At 35.6% G+C, this 14725-nt stretch overlaps 1 pseudogene; it reads right to left on the bottom strand.

Annotated features, from left to right (window-relative positions):
- Positions 1 to 579: 579 nt before the first annotated feature.
- LOC139042607 (uncharacterized) overlaps positions 580 to 14725 on the bottom strand; it is a 39960-nt pseudogene continuing 25814 nt past the window's right edge.

The following is a 14725-nucleotide window of genomic DNA, read 5'->3' as shown; positions in this document are numbered from 1 at the left end:
GGATGAAGTCTGAATTTAAGGTGTATTTTTAACAGGAAGGCTTACTTCCACAAGCAATTACTTTGCATGTGATTTCTAATGATTCTATGGTCCCCAAGATTATGCATCTTTACTACTATGATTATTTAGCATTCAAGTGCTTTTAATGGATACACCTTCCACTTTTTTATGAAAATGTGCCTTTAGGGCTGATGATCTACTGGACAATATTCATAGATGTCGTCATAAAAGAAGTCCCTAAATAAGAGTTTGTTGATTCTTGGAGGTGTGACACACCATGATCTTTCAAGAAATTCTCCAGTAGTACAGTGGAAATGAATGATTTCCTTGAAATTACAAGTGTTTTGAAAGCCATTTGGGATTAATGGTAACTTTGGCCATGACTCAGGAGTCGTATGAAAAACACATGGAGATAAAAGAAGAATGAAATAGATGAAATATTTGTTTGACTGATGTAGTCAGTGGAAGCCAGGAAGAAGTGAAGTAGTTAGAATTTAGGAAAAGAAACTTGAATTGGATGAGACGTATAAGTAGGTTCTAGGGTTTCGAAGAGGGAAATGAAGTCTGACATTGTATTAGTCAGAGTTCTCCAGAGAAATCAGCTGCTTCAAGATGGTTGGGAACATGGTAACATCAGTGAATTCTATATAATTGGCCCATTGTTGCATTTAATTTGCTGTAAAGTGAGTTCCTTGATCAGAAGCAATGTCACATGGAATATCACATTGGTGGATAAAGAATTGTGTAAGTCCATGGATGGTAGTTTTAGCAGAAGCATGTCATGTGGGGAAGACAATTCTGTATCTAAGGTAAGTGTGTATTCCAGTAAAAGCAAAATTCTGCCCTTTCCATGATGGAAAAAGTCCAATGTAATCAACCTGACATGAGGCAGCTGGCTGATCATTCCAGATAATGTGCTATATTGGGCCTCAGTGATGTTTTCTCCCACAGGGATATTAGGCACTCAGTAGTGGTTGTAGCTCATTCAGCCTTGGCGAATGTAGGACCATGTTGCTGAGCCAAGCAATAACCTAAATTCTTGCCAGCATGGCCACTTTGTTCATGAGTCCATAGGGTGATGACAGTGGTAGGAGGGGAAAGAGGCTGACTAATATCCACAGAAAGTATCATACTATCCACTTCACTGTTAAAATCCTCTTCTGAGAAGTCCTTTCGCTGAGCATTCACATGGGAAAAAATATCTCCACATTTTCTGTCCATTTAGAGATGTCCATCAGCAAACCTCTTCCCCAAACTTTCTCATCATCAATTTTCCAATCATGTTCCTTCCAAGTTCCTGGCCATCCAGCCACACCATTGGTCACAGTCCATGAATTGTACAATCTTATGGGGAGCCACTTCTTCCAGGCAAAATGAACAACCATGTGCACAGCTCAAAGCCCTCACTGAGAGAATTTCTCTTCAAAACTGTCTTTCAGGGATGTCGCAAGAGGAGGCCGTGATGCTACACATGTCCACTACACAGCACATCAATCAGAACCATCAGTAAATTGGGCCTGAGTCTTCTATTCCTCTGTCAACTGGTTGTAAGGAATTTCCCATGAAGTTATAAGTGTAAGCTGGAAGAGAGAAAGTAGCATAGCAGAAGTAGGGACCATGAGCATTAGGACTTCTTCTCAATGTAACTTACTTCTGTCTCCAGGGTCTGCTGGAGCCTAATCACCTATATACCATTTCCATTTGAAAATGGAGTGCTGCTGTTTACAGTCAATTTTACGGCTTGGTGGGGCAAACAAAATCCAGTTCATGGTGGACAGTTCAGTTTACATGGTAAATTTGTAACCTCTACTTAAGTATTCAATCTCTATTAACACCCGGAGGCAAGCTAAAAACTGTTTCTCAAAAGAAGACTAGGCATACACAGAGGACGGCAGGTTTTTTAAGAAAATCCTCAGGGTCTGTGCTGTGATTCACCTACAGGGGCCAGCCAAAGGTTTCAAACAACACCTCTATTTGCCACTGACACTTCAATCACCATTGGATCTGCTGGATTATATGGCCAAAGTGGCAAAGCAGCTTACTCAGCAGCATGGACCTGTTACAGAGCCTTCTTTTCTTCTGGATCCCACTCAAAACAAGGGCATTTTTGAATCACTTAGTAATGGACTAGAGCAGCAGACTTTAACAAAGAATATGTTGTACCCCAAATTCAAAAAAGCCCACTAGGTGTTGTGCTCTTTTTTTGTTTTTGTTGTATGATGGGCCAGATAAAGTACTTATCCTTCACCTGAGAAGGGATATCTCAACATGTGTCACACCGCTGGACCTCTAGAAATATCGCTAGGGAAGAACAACCTCTGACACACAAATGTCTTACAAATTAGTCTAGAGTAATTTCTGCTTCTTCAGCAACAGGTCCAATTAAAATAATATCATCAAGGTAATTGACCAGTGTTCTGTCTTATGGAAGGGACAGTTGATAAATGTCCTTGTGTGCTAAATTATAACATAGGGCTAGAGAGTTGGTATACCCCTTAGGTTGGATAGTGAAGGTGTATTGTTGGCCTTGCCAGGTGAAAGCAAACTGATTTTCATTGTCTTTACTTAGAAGAATTGAGAAAAATGCATTTACCAGATCAATAGCTGCATAACAGCTACCAGCGGATGAATTAATTTGCTCAAGCAATGAGACCACATCTGGTAGAGCAGCTGCAATTGGAGTCACCACTTAGTTAAGCTTATGATAATCTACTGTCATTATCCAAGGTCCATCAGTCTTCTGCACAGGCCACATAGGTGAGTCAAGGAGATGTGGTGGGAATCACGATCTCTGCATCTTTAAAGTCCTTCATGGTGGCACTAATGTCTGTAGTCTCTCCAGGAATGCAGTATCTCTTTTGGTTCACATTTTCTTAGGTAGAGGCATTTCTAATGGCTTCCTCTTGGCCTTTCCTACCATAAAATTCCTTATCCCACATGCCAGAAAACCAATGTGGGGATCCTGCCAGTTGCTAAGTATGTCCATTGCAATTATACAATCTGGAACTGAAGGAATGACCATAGGATGGGTTCATGGACTCTTGGTTCCACTGTGAGATGTATATGAACTATGACTCCATTGATCACTTGACCCCCATAACCCTCTGCTGTGACTGTTGGACCATAATGACATTTTGGGTCTCCTGGAATAATATCATTTCGGAGCCAGTGTCCAGTAGTTCCTAAAAAGTCTGGTTATTTCCTTTTCCCCAATGCATAACTATTATGGCAAAAGGCTATATGTCCCTTTGAGGAAGGCTAGAAGAAAAATTAACTGTATAAACTTTGGGCAGTGTACCAGGATCCTTCCTCGAGGTGACCTAGCCTCCTCTTCATTCATGGGGTTCTCAGAATGTTAATTGGCTCAGTTGTGGGAATCAGTTGAGGATTCATGCTCCTCTGTTTTTATGATTCAAGTGAGACTTTTCTCATTTGACCTTGACACTTCTGCTATGTAGATTAAGTAACAATTTAGTTGACTTTCCATCTATTTCACTTGTAGGAACACCTGATCAACTAACCAATGTCATATATCTCTGCTAGTCAGACTCTTCTGATTGCTGTTTTGGCTCTGTTGTCAAATAAAAGAAAACTGTTAGAGCCTTTGCTAAGACCTTGTCCTGCAACAGTAAATCCAGGATCTCTGCTCATTGGGTCCATATTAATAAATTGGTCCTGATCCAGTTTTATGTTCCTTTCGCCATTACCCACATCTTTAATATCCATTCCCACAAGTATTCCCCAGATTTCTGTCCATATAAATTGGAAAATTACGTATTTTTTCTGGAGGATGATGTACCTCCTTGTGGGTAACATTTTGTATCTCACTTTTCAGAGGCTGCTGGGACTTGAATGTAGTTATGGATCCAGAAACAAAGAGGGGTGTTGTGGTTAAGTCATGAGAAGAATCCTCATTGCGTTGCAAGGAAACTACCTTAGTGAAGTTGATTACAGTTTCCTCAGGCAAAGCAGAGTTAATCTCCTCAGATAGGTGAGGAACAGTGCTTCCACTGGTAAAGAAGATTAATCAGAATTTCAGGGCTCAAATGTCTTTGGTTTCATCAGTATCTTCCCACAGATCCTCATTCCAACTTTAAGAATCCCATTTCTGGGGCCAGCCCGTGGCCGAGTGATTAAGTTCACACCCTCCACTTTGGCGGCATGGAGTTTGCAGTTCAGATCCTAGGTGAGGACCTATGAACCACTCATCAGGCCACGCTGTGGCAGCATCCCACATAGAAGAACTAGAATTACCTACAACTAGGATGTACAACTATGTATTGGGGCTTTGGGGCGAACAAAAAAGTGGGGGGAGATTGGCAACAGATGTTAGCTTAGGACCAATCTTCCTCACCAAAAAGCATAAAAATAAGAAAAAGTATTAGAGAAGAAAAAGAATTCCTTTCCTTCCCCATCAATGCCTTCACTTTAACAGCAGACAGACAACTTAAAAAAGGGAGATTAAATTTGTGTTATAATTCAGCCACTTACAGGATGTGACTCTGGATTTGGTTTTCAGCAATCTCAGTGTTGTAGTTAGAGAAGATAAGGGCTTCTTTCTGGCAAACATAGAAAATTTATGTCATGTATGGGGCACTTGAGCTGGAAATTAAAATCCATGAGCTCAACCTTTTCATTCCCCACTTTGTTCAGCACAATTAGGAGCAGGCATTCAATCTCATTATAAAAATATTACAAAGTGTCAAACGTATGGTCACCCGGAACCTTGTCTATTATAAGTATTTTATTAGGAGTATCCAATTGTGATATTTTACATATCTCTTGCCACATAATTCCATCAACTATCAGTGTTCTCTTTCCTATTGGAGATAGAGTCAGTAATGCCTTTAAGTCTAATCAGATTAGAGAGTCAATTCCAGAAATCCCAGAATCAATTCAGAAAACTCATTTTTACGATTCCTTTCCTCTAGAACCACTCTAAATAACAAACTCTGTACGAGTCAGGGTGTTCCTGAGAATCAGAGAAAATAGGATATATATATCTGTCTTTGTGTCTATCTATCTAGAGTGAGAAAAAGAAATTTAACTTAAAGAATTGGCTCACACAATTGTGGAGGCTGGCAAGTTCAAAATCTACAGGGAAGGCTGGCAGGCTGGAAATTCTGGCAGGCATTCATATTGCAGTCTTGAGTCCAAAGGCAGTCTGCAGGCAGAATTTTTTCTTCCTCAGGAAATCTTAGTCTTTTCTCTTAAGCCCTTCAATTGATTGGATGAGGTTCATCCACATTATTGAGGGTAATTTGTTTTATTCAAAGTTCACTGATTTAAATATTAGTCACATCTAAAAAATACCTTCACAGCAACATCTAGACTGGTGTTTGGCCAAACAACTAGGTACTATAGCCTAACTAAATTAACAGATAAAATTAACCATCACAGAGCTTTAGAAAAGAAGAAAAGTATGACACAAGAAAAGAATGAATTGTAATAAGTGAAATAATTCACCAAAACCTACCAATGCCTTTAAGCCCCCAAATTTAAAGATCTACAGGCTTCAGTGATTCAGGTCCAAAGTACAGAGCTAGCTTCCTAGTGAGATATAAGGTGCTCCTTGAACAACCACAGCAATTACAAAGCGTTGCCTCCTATTTATTAAGCACAAAATGGCACCAGACATAAAAATGTCATATTAATATTATATTTGGCAAGATACTGAGTTCTTATCTTTTAGGGAAATGTATAAAACTGTTTATTCGTGAAATTATATAATGTCTGAGATTTACGTCAATATAATATGACACGGGGGTTGGGAGGAATGGAGTATAGATGAAACAAGATTGACCATGTGTTGATAACTTTTGAGGTTGCATTACAGGTACACATGGCTTAATCATCCTTGTCTCTTTATATTTGTATATAGTTGAAATTTCCATATTTAACTGCCTCCTCCCAAAAAGAAAGCATTCTGATTCTCACTACATGTCTTTGCTAAAGCTATTTTCTCTGCCAGAATTCTCTAACATCAAGCCCCTTTCAACTCATTAACTACTAATCATGGTTTAAAGCTCGGGAATATGTGCCACTTCCTTTAGGAAGCCCTCCCTAACACTATTCTATGCTAGCTTAAGCGCCTGTACTCTGTGTTCCCAGAAGAAAATATTTATTGAGTGGGGGATTTATTATCATGTTATAAATCAAAGTGCTTGGCATATAGTAGGCACTCAAAGTTTTACATAAAAGAATCAACACATCTACTGAGAATAATATTTTAGAGACTATTTTTTTTAAAGATTTTATTTTTTTCCTTTTTCTCCCCAAAGCCCCCCAGTACATAGTTGTATATTCTTCGTTGTGGGTCCTTCTAGTTGTGGCATGTGGGACGCTGCCTCAGCGTGGTTTGATGAGCAGTGCCATGTCCGCGCCCAGGATTCAAACCAACGAAACACTGGGCCGCCTGCAGCGGAGTGCGCGAACTTAACCACTCGGCCACGGGGCCAGCCCCTGAGAATAATATTTTATGTTGTTGCTGTGATGTAATTGCTCTAATTGCTAGAGATAGCAAAAGAAAAAAAAATGCCTGTCTTCAAAGAGTTTATAGCATAGTGAGGGATTAGACAGATGTGGAAATATATATAATTGCAATAAATGAGATAAGTTCTAGTTGAAGATAATTAGTTAAGTTTTGGGCATGCTGATTTAACAGAACCTACTGAAAACACAGAGGGAAATATCCAATGAGTGATTTTGTACATACGTATACGTTATGTACTTGTAGGAGTCAATATATTATTATATCAGCTGGTCTACCACCTAACATTATCATGATGGATATACAGACAAGGTAGACAAGTTTTGGTGGGAAAGTCTGATTTGTAAAGAGAATATTTCAGATCAAGAAGCAACATATCAGAAGTGTAGGTTTGAATGGAGCACTATAGTGGCATTTTCTGGGCAACCAGGGAGCAGTTCACATAAACGGAGTACTGAGGGCAATATGTGTATGAGGAACTGTAAAACAGAAATGTTAAGTCATTGTCTGTTAGACAAAGAACTGTGAAGAATTGTGAAGTAGACAAAGCTGTTCTTTTTTAATTTTCTAAAATTTTTTATTGAAATATAATTGACATATTGTGTAAGTTTAAGGTGTACAACGAGTTGATTTGACACTTCTATCATGTCACATAATTATTATTTCTTTTTGTGGTAAGAATATTTAAGATCTAGTCTCTTAGCAGCTTGGAAGTATATGATACAGTATTGACTATAATCACTATGCTATGCATTAGACCTCCAGAACTTATTCATCTTCTAGTTGCAACTTCGCACCCTTTAACCACATTTCCCCCACCGCCCAGGCCCTGGTAGTAATCATTCTACTCTCTGTTTCTACAAGTTCAGCTTTTTAAAATTCCACATATAAGTGATATTGTACAGTGTTTTCCTTTTTCTCTCTTATTTGTCTCACTTAGCATAATGCCCTCAACGTCCATCCATGTTGTCACAAATGGCATGATTTTCTTCTCTTTGACAGCTGAATAATATTTTATTGTATATATGCCACATCTTCTTTATCCATTCATCCATTGACATACATATAGGTTATTTCCATATTTTGGTTATTGTGAGTAATGCTGCCATAAGTGTGAGAGTGAAGATATCACTTTCAAGATAATGTTTCTATTTCTTCCAAATATATACCCAAAAGTAGGACTGATGAATTTAGGCTAGTTCTGTGTTTAATTTTTGGAGGAACCTCCATACTTCTTTTCATAGTGGCTGAACCAACTTACATTCCCACCAACAATGCACAAGGATTCCCTTTTCTCCACAGCCTTGCCAATGTTTCTCTCTGGTCGTTTTGATGAAAGCCATTCTAACAGGTGTGAGGTGATTTCTCTTCAGTTTTGATTTGCATTTGTCTGATGATTAGTGATATTGAGCATCTTTTCATGTACCTGTGAGCCATTAGATTTTCTTCTTTGGAAAAAGGTCTATTGACTTCCACTGCTCATTCTTTAATTGGGTTGTTTGTTTTTGTGATATTAATTTTCTTTAGTTTTTTGCCTAATAACTGATTAACCAGTATATAGTTTGCAAATATTTTCTCCCATTTTATAGGCTGACTTTTCATTTTATTGACTGTTTCTTTTGCTGTGCAGAAGCTTTTTACATTCATCTAGTCCCATTTGTTGATTTTTGCTTTTGATGCTTGAGCTTTTGGTGTCATATCCAAAACATCATTGCCAAGACCAATGTCAAGGAGGTTTTTCCCTACGTTTTCTCATCGGAGTTTTACAGTATTAGATATTATCTTTAAGTTTTTAAACCATTTTGAATTAATTTTTGTGAGGGGTGTAAGATTTGTGGTGTAAGGGATCTAATTTCATTTTTCTGCATGTGATGTTCAATTTTCCCAACACCATTTATTGAAGCAACTATTCTTCCCAATTGAATATTCTTGGCTCCCTTGTCAAATATTAGTTGATCTTATATGCAGGGGTTTATTTCTGGGCTCTATATTTTGTTCCATTAGTCTATGTATCTGTTTTTATGCAGTATCATATTGTTTTAATTACCATATCTTTCCAGTATAGTTTGAAATTAGGAAGTGCGACGTCTCCGTCTTTGTTCTTTCTTAGGATTGCTTTGGCTATTCGGGATCAAATTTTGTAGTTCCATACAAATTTTGGATTGTTTGTTCTATTTCCGTTAGAAATGTCAATGAGATTTCAAGAGAAATTGTGTTGAATCCACAGATGGCTGTGGGCAGGGTGAACATTTTAACAATATTAATCCTTCTGATCCATGGATATGGCATGTCTTTCCATTTCTTTGTGTCTTCTTCAATTTCTTTCATCAAAGTCTTGTAGTTTTCATTGCAAAGAGCTTTCACTTTCTCGGTTAAATTTATTCCTCAGTATTTTATTGTTTTTGATGCTATTGTAAATGGGAGAGTTTCCTCTATTTATTTTTAAGATATTTTGTTCATAGTGTATAGAAATGCAACTGGTTTCTGTATGTTGGTTTTGCATACTGCAACATTATTTAATCCATTGATTAATTCTAACAATTTTTTAGTTGAGCCTTTAAGATTTTCTATCCTTAAGATCATATCATCTGCAAATGAAAATAATTTTACTTCTTTCTTTGTGATTTGGATGTCTTTTACTTTTTCATCTTGCCTGATTGTTCCAGCTAGGAGTTCCAGTACTGTATTGAATAAGAGTGGTGATAGTGTACACACTTATCTTATTCCTCATTTTAGAGTAAAAGCTTTAAATCTTTCATTACTGAATATGCTGTTAGCTGTGGGCTTGTATATGACCTTTATTATGTTGAACTATATTCCTTCTATACCAATTTGTTGAGGGTTTTTATCATGAAAAGATGCTGTATTTTTTTCAAATGCTTGTTCTGCATCTATTGAGATGATTATATGATTTTCACCTTTCATTCTATTAATGTAGTGTATCACACTGATTGATTGGCATATGTTGAACCGTCCTTACGTCCCAAGGGTAAATCTCACCTTGTTAGGGTGTATGATCTTTTTAATTTGTTGTTGAATTTGGTGTGCTAATATTTTGTTGAGAAATTTTGCATGTGTACTCATCAGGCATATTGGTCTGTAGTTTTCTCCTCTTATAGTGTTCTTATCTGGCTTTGGTATCAGGGTAATGCTAGTCCTGTAAAGATTTCCTCCTCTTTAATTTTTTGGAAGAGTTTGAGAAGGATTGGCATCATTTCTTCTTTAAATGTTTGATAGAATTTACCAGTGAAACCATTTTCTCCTAGGATTTTCTGTGTTGAGAGGGTTTTGATTACTTATTCAATCTTTTTACTTCATACTGATCTGTTCAGATTTTCTATTTCTTCATGACTCAATCTTAGGAGTTTGTATGTTTCTAAAAATTTATCCATTTCTTCCAGCTCGTACAACTTGTTAGCATACAACTTTTCATAGTAGTCTCTTATGATCCTATGTATTTTTGTGGTATCAGTTGTAACATCTCCTCTTTAATTTGTGATTTTATTGATTTGAGTCTTCTCGATTTTGTAGTTATTCTAGCTAAAAGTTTGTCAGTTTTGTATATCTTTTCAAAAAACCAACTATTTCTTTGATTTTTTTCTATTGCTCTTCTGATCTCTATTTCATTTATCTCTTCCCTGATCTTTGTTATTTCCTTGCTTCTGCTATCTTTGCTGTAAGATTTTTCTTATTTTTCTAGTTACTTGAGGTGTAAAGTTAGGTTTTCTATTTTGAGATCTTTCTATTTTGTTAATGTATGCATTTGTCACTATAAACTTCCCTCTAAGAATTGCTTTTGTGGCATCCCATAGGTTTTAGTGGGTTGTGTTTCCATTTTCATTTGTTTCAGGATAGTTTTTTGACTTCCCTTTTGATTTCTTCTTTGGCCCATTGGTTGTTCAGGACAGTGTTTCCTAGTTTCCATATATTTGTAAAATTTCCAGATTTTCTCTTGTTGTTAAAGTTTTTTCTCTAGTATACTTCCTTCTCTTTTCTTTGTTCTTCTATCTTTCTTCATTTCTCTTCCCTTGCTCCCATTTCAGTGTTTAGATGCTCATGATTCCTCTTCCATTTTTCCATAAATAACCTTCTTCCATGACCTTAAATTGGATCTAAAAAATTAATATTTCTAAATAATAAGAGATATCTAATTTCTATGGTATATTTTCTTGTCTTTGTTTATTTTCACAATGTACATACACTTATTTTCCAATTAAAAATGAAAGTAATTTAAAATAACAACAGCCATCATGGGGAATTCCTAAAGATAAAACTTGTGATGCTTTGGAGGTGTGAGGGAGGTTTTTCTGACATCTCTCCTGTCATTCCATTTAGAGAACTGCTTATTATGGCAACATATGGATTATTGGAAATAAACTTCACCTACCTCACATTTTCACCTTAGACTAAGTCAGCTGTGAATATTAGTGGATGCTAAATTTTGTAATTCTGAGTCATATGTTTAGTGTAGATATCTCTAAAGGAAAACAGTATATAAAAGGCTTAGAAGAACTTAACTATGAAAAATCCATTTCCTTTCCTGAATAAAGTTAATTTCATTGTGTGGTCTTAGCTGATATGTAAATGATAATTATATATATTCATATAAATCTCAATAAATTTGTTGAAAAGCAAATAATTCTGCTGTATAAACATTCCCTCTTGATCGTTAGATACAACTCTTTACAGAAGGAATGTTTTCAATATTCAGATGATTATTTACAGTCAAATGGTTGTGATTTATTATCAGATATCATGAAGTTTTAAAAGAAACAAATTCCTTCCAGGACTTCTATCAAGCTAGTGAATTCAGATGTCTAAAATATGGTTGTGCCTATAGAATATTTAGATTATGTTTCTTTCAAATATTTGAAATCTAAAAATTCCCTCATGTTTCCAAAGTGGTTGGAGCTAAAGGAAAGTAAGTTTTTTTAACTGTCAGTATATGTATTCTTCTATACTATAGGTCATTGTGGTATATGAGGCACTTTGAAGTATAATTACATATGATTTCAGTCCTCAGGAATCATGAGTGAAGTACTATCTCATAAGGCTATCTTACTCATAAGATATATCTTAAAATATGTTTCTAAAAAAAACATTTGGAGAATTCTATTAAAGCCACAAGAAATATCAGAAAATAAACTAATATAACATCATTAAGGGAAAAGTCTATCCGTATTAAGCCCTATATAGATATATCAAAATAAATTTATAGAAGTGCATTATTTGATATGGGTCAGTACAAATATTTTATAAGTCAGGGAAGTGTGTGATGTACAAAGGAAGACACAACTATACAGAGGTACATTTAAGTAGAAACTTCACTCAAAATGTTAATATAATGTACTTATAATGTGAAAAGCACGTGCAATCATTCTTTTTCTTTTTGAAACAAAAGAAATGGAGTAGTTGAGTTTTCTGAAAAATTAAGACATTGAGTCAATATGACAACTCATTATGATAAGTTTAATATTATTTATATGGATGTATATAGTTAAACGCCCTGAAATAAAATTGAACTATTTACTTAAAATCACTACTTGAAAAGCATAGCCTTTCTTAAAGTTTTCACTGACTCTGTTCAAAAACATGTGTTTTTTTAATCACAGTGATTTTCCCCTTCTTTTGATTAACATATGAGTGTTAATTATTGAACAGAGATAGCCTAAAAAAGAAATCTCAGAAGAAGAACAAAGCATCAGTTTAAAGCAAGAAAATTATAATATGCAAAAGGAATATTATGACATCAAGCGATATAATTCATGGACTTAATTTTATTCTTATTAATCAGGTGCCTGCAGGGAAAAAATTCCAGACCAACTAAATGAGTAAGAAGTGAATTTTCTTGAGACATTAAACAGGTACAGTGAGAGGGTTTTGTACTGACAGATACATCAAATTCCAAGTAGTGAATAACTATATTAAAAAGACTGAAAGAAGGGGCCGGCCCCGTGGCCGAGTGGTTAAGTTTGCGATCTCCGCTGCAGGTGGCCCATTGTTTCATCAGTTCAAATCCTGGGCGCGGACATGATACCGCTTATCAAGCCACGCTGAGGCAGTGTCTCACATGCCACAACTAGAAGGACCCACAACCAAGAATATACAACTGTGTACCGGGGGGTTTTGGGGAGAAAAAGGAAAAAAATAAAATCTTTAAAAAAAAAAAAAGCCAAACTCATAGAAACAGAGAGTAAAATGGTAGTTACCAGGGGCTAGGAGGGTGAGGAAATTAGGGAGATGTTGGTCAAAGAATACAAACTTGCAACTGGAAGATGAATAAGTTCTAGAGATCTAATGCACAGCATACTAATTATACTCAATAATACTGCATGGTGTACTTCAAAATTTCTAAGAAACTAGATCTTAAATGTTCTCACCAGAAAATAAAATAATAATTATGTGACATGATAGAGGTGTTAGCTAATGCCATAGTGGGAATCATATCACAATATACAAATGTATCAAATCAGTTCATTGTACATCTTAAACTTACACAATGTTATATGTTAATTATATCTCAGTTAAAAACATACACACGTAATAAAAATGGTTATGAGTGAAAAAAAGAATGGTGCTGCCTATTAAAATAAAATCTGTTAAAATAAAAATATAAAAATTTGAAGTCCATCTTAATTCAAAATCAAATTCAAATTCAAGATTACTTCATTTGAATTGCTAATATTTTCACTCTAAAATGAACAAGAGTAACCTTGTCTCCTCACAACAAATGAATCAGCCATAGTGTAAAGTGGCTTCACTTTGAAGTCTAATGGTGTAATGATAGTGGCATACAAAAGAGAAGTTACAACCTAAATGAACAATTTAGAAGTGACATTATCTGGAACTGACATTATCTAATAGGTAGAAATGAAGTCACTGAGAAATGCTCATTGAGCATCTACTTTATATTAAAAGGCAAATTAATCCCCAACTATGTATTGAAAATCTACAGTGATTATTATATATACTGTGAAGTATACAAAAGAGGTAAATGACCTGTTGTTCTCTGAAGAAATTTTGATCTTGATGTTGACATAGGAATTAACTAGTGAGCAAGAGCTGGTTTAACTGTTTGATGAAAACAAATGTGATAGGAATTTTAAGGACTTCTTTTTCAAAAGGACCATACATTTAATTGTTTGAGCTTGACTTTTCTAGAGCTTAATTTCATCTTTTTAAAAGAGTCTTATTTAGTTGGCATAAGAAATCTAAGAGATGAAGCAAATATAAATATTCCCATTGCAAAATCCTGCTTCCTTGATTTTGTCTTATTATTTTATTGCTCTGGAGTGGTATTAGATGGTTGAACAGGTGTTTTCTCATCTCTAGTAGCTCTTTTGCCCATTCATCAGCAAGATTTAGAATACTGAGCTCTGCTGACAGGATTTCCACTGCTGCTATGTGTGGAAGTATTAGAAGAGGAAAAGAGAGGCACATGAAAAACACAAAGGTATAAAGATATCAAGAAAAATATTATCTAGGGATAAAGGTAGAATTTGTTCTTTGAAATCAAGGGCTGCAAAGGAAAATGCAGACCACGTAATTCCAATTCATGAAAATGTCATCAAACCTCATTTTAAATGTGAGGGAGTTGGTTGAACCATGGGAATTGGAGGGAGGGTCAGTTGAGCCTTTAAAAGTAGAAAATTTGGTTTCTGCTTGGTTTTTAAAAACAGATGTGCATCCCCATTTATCTATTTTTGTTATTTTAATATCAAATGCATTTAATACATTTTAATACATTTGTGGACAAATATATTTTTCACAAAATATCTTGTGTTCCAGTATTTTCACATCTGACGTTTTTACGTGTAGCTTTTAATCCTAAGATCCTCCAACATAGAGTAATTTACTATATCCACCTAATACATCCCCAAAGCACCAGTTTGCTTAGAGCCTCCTAGTTCTCATAGTAGAAGGCCAAATGGGTCAATCCATGAAAGGGCTAGTTTCTGCAATTCCAATATGATTTTCCTTTTCAAGTGACCTAAACTTCATGTTTCGTAAATGGGACACGAAGGGATTTAATCATGCAAACATCACTGATTGTAATGAGTTGCAAACAGTCACAACACAGAAAAATTTCAAGACAAAGCCCTGCAGATTTGAAAAAGTGCATTGCTAATAAATATGCAAACAAACTGATCTAGAACTAGTTGCTATCATGAGATGATTCACAAGACAAATGTACTTTTTTTTCAGGAACAATCAATGGCTTGTTACAGTTATGAA

Source organism: Equus asinus, chromosome X (assembly GCF_041296235.1).
Source record: "Equus asinus isolate D_3611 breed Donkey chromosome X, EquAss-T2T_v2, whole genome shotgun sequence".
Classification (NCBI taxonomy): domain Eukaryota; kingdom Metazoa; phylum Chordata; class Mammalia; order Perissodactyla; family Equidae; genus Equus; species Equus asinus.
The sequence above is the reverse complement of the archived record's forward strand: the minus strand, read 5'-3'. Positions and strand labels throughout refer to the sequence as shown.